We start from the raw sequence: 3,206 nt of genomic DNA, 5'->3' as shown, positions 1-3,206 counted from the left end.
TTATGCACCAGTTTGGAGGCAACACTCTAGAAGTTAGAGTGCTATCCTTCAGATTGCATCATATGCACTAAATCAGGGGCTTATATAAATTATATATAGATATGTAAATACACATATCTATACACATATCTATCTATCTACCTATATATCTATGGAGAGAGAGAGAGTGAGAGTGAGAGAGCGCTCACAAAGTTCTCCCCAAGATAACTCAACCATGGCAAATGAAATGTTAAATGTAGGTCAAGCAGAAGAGAATCTTGAAAATAGCTTTTGTGTATGACTTTGGGTTCATCTTTGACTTCTCTGGAACCTCACCTTTGTGGTTACCAAATCCTGTCAATGCTTCCTCAGTTTGCCTCTCTTCATTCTTGCTGCCACTTTCCTCATTAAATCTCATGTAGCTAAAGCCTTTAGCTCAGTCGCTCACAACCTTTTTTGGCACAACGCAGTCATTGATTTAGTGGTGTTCTCACACATTAGTATTTTTTAAAGTTCCCAAGGTAACTCCAAAGCGCAGTCAAAGTTGAGAAACATTGTTAGTTGTCTTCTTTGCCTCTGGCCTCTACCTTCTTTAAACCCTGTTTCACAATAATGATTTACCTTTCTAGCACACTGATTTTTAAATATAATTATTCTGTTTAAAGCATTTATATTACTTTCAATAGCCAAAAAAATTCCAAATGCTTTAAAATTGTATTTAAAGTCTTCAAGCTTCTGAATTTAATCAGTGCTTTCAGTTTAATATGTTCTCTTGCACAGTCTGGGGTTCAGACTGGAACACTTACCACTGCTGGAATATGCCATTCATTTGCTTGCTTAGTCTATACCACTGATTCTCATACTCCGTGTGCATTATAGAGTATGGAGAAGAGCTTATTAAAATGCAGATTCCAAGTTTCTGTACTGCATTGTGACCTAGAATGGTCCAGAGGACCTTGCTGCTACAAAACAACAACTTACTTGACAAAAATCTTAGTTTACTATGTATTGCTGAGGTCATAGGAAATAAGGGAATTGCTTAGGGCACCTCTTACAGGTGGGAAAATAGTCTGTTTGCTGAATCTGAAGTGGAGTCAATGAGCAGCAAGCCAATGAGAACCATGAAACTTCCCTGTAGGTAAATACGAGTATTAGCTCTGTCATTAGGAAAGTCTTGAACAAGCCTCAAGGAAGCATTGCTGAAGCCTAGGCCCTTGCATTATCTAGCGGCTCTCAAAAGAAATTTACGTGGTTTCAGGGGGTTAGACTCCTTGTCAATAGGAGCTAACTTTCAAATTTGAAACTTAAAATTAATCTCCTGCTTAAAAATTAAATGCTAATTTGATGAAGGAGAGAAGATAGGGTTGGTACTGTGAAGAAACTTAAGCTTCAATAGTATAAAGAAAGAAATACAATCTAACAGGAAAAGCTGAATGCTCATCACATGTTATAGTTTCACAGAGGTATCTACAATTCTCACAAATTAAGATAGAACAAACAAGAAATTTTAAAATATCCCCAAGCATGGAAGAAAACAAGCCATTGTGCATAAGTCAGTAGAAATAACCAATAATAGATTTGTTCCCAGAGATTTCAGATATTGTCATTCTTAGGATCAAAATATAAAACTTCTGCAAGATTTCACTCTTTTTTATGGCTGAGTAATGTTCCATTGTGTGTGTGTATGTAACATATCTTCTTTATCCATTCATCTATGGATGGACACTTGGGTTGTTTCCATATCTTGGCTACTGTAAATGATGCTGCAATAAAAACAGCAGTGCATATATCTTTTTGAATTAGTGTTTTCATTTTCTTTTGGTAAATACCCAGTAGTGGAATTACTGGATCATTTCATTTCTTATATTAGTAATTTGTGTTTTATCTCCTTTTTTCTTGGTTAGCCTGGCTAAAGACACATTTTATTAATATTTTTCAAATAATTAGCATTTATTGATTTTCTGCATTAATTTCCTGTTTTCAACTTCATTGATTTATGCTCTAATTTTCATTATTGCTCTTCTATTGGTTTGGATTTTATTTGCTCTCCTTTTTCTAGTTTCCTTTTATGGAAGCTTAAATTATTGGTTTTAAATTTTTCTTTTCTTCCAATCTATGCATTCAGTGCTATGCATTTTCCTCTGAGCCCTGCTTTGGCTGCATTCCACCAAATTTTCCAAGTTCTATTTTTAATTTTTAATTTAATTTTACTATACTCATATATGCTGAGAAATGTAGAGTCTTTTTTTTTCCTTTTTCACAAACTTCTATTTCTAGAGCTGATCTGATTTTTATATATGGTCCAAACTTTGCTGGGTGTTGAACAACAAAAAATTAAAAAAAAAAATTAAAAATCCGTGAGCTTAATATATTCCAATAATTAAATGAATTTCTTTAAGTGTATGTTTTATTTCTACTCTGTTGTATCAGTAAATACTCTTTTTTTTCCATTTTTTTTTTTTTTTACCAAGGGGGGGGCAGGCAAATTTTCATTGTTATGATGGAGCCTAGGATTTTTAAAACTAGTGTAGTGAGACCCTTCTGTCTTGGTATTCTCTGAATCTTCCCTGGATTGGCTGGGAATAGTCTAATCTTCTCTTTAGATGAGGGCCTTCTGAGTCCAGGTGGTTCCATTCCTGGGCATTCCTTCAGCCCTATGTTAATGAATCTTACCACTGGTATAACTCATGACCTGGTCTTTGTGCTTGATAAAGACCTACCATTTCTCCCTGGACAAACCAAGTTCCACCTCAGCTTTTGCTAGTGGTGTAGACCTCTCTAATTCTATGTCACATCTTCCATTCAGCTTCTGGTCTATGATGACTACACCATACCCTATATTGTAAGGGTAGATTGAATCTTATTACAGAGACTCACTTGTAGGTTTCTAAATATCCATTTATCCCCTGTTCATGCTCTGTCTCTCTCTGTCTCAAAAATAAATAAACGTTAAAAAAAATGTAAAAAAAAAAAAAAGGGGCACCCGGTGGCTCAGTCGGTGAAGCGTCTGACTTCGGCTCAGGTCATGATCTCACGGTCTGTGAGTTCGAGCCCCGTGTCGGGCTCTGTGCTGACAGCTCAGAGTCTGGAGCCTGTTTCAGATTCTGTGTCTCCCTCTCTCTCTGCCCCTCCCCTGTTCATGCTCTGTCTCTCTCTGTCTCAAAAATAAATAAACGTTAAAAAAATTTTAAAAAAATCCATTTAACTTCTTTGTCCTTATCCAAAAG

The sequence above is a fragment of the Panthera uncia genome (assembly GCF_023721935.1).
Source record: "Panthera uncia isolate 11264 chromosome B3 unlocalized genomic scaffold, Puncia_PCG_1.0 HiC_scaffold_1, whole genome shotgun sequence".
Taxonomy (NCBI): domain Eukaryota; kingdom Metazoa; phylum Chordata; class Mammalia; order Carnivora; family Felidae; genus Panthera; species Panthera uncia.
Note: the sequence above shows the minus strand (reverse complement) of the source record.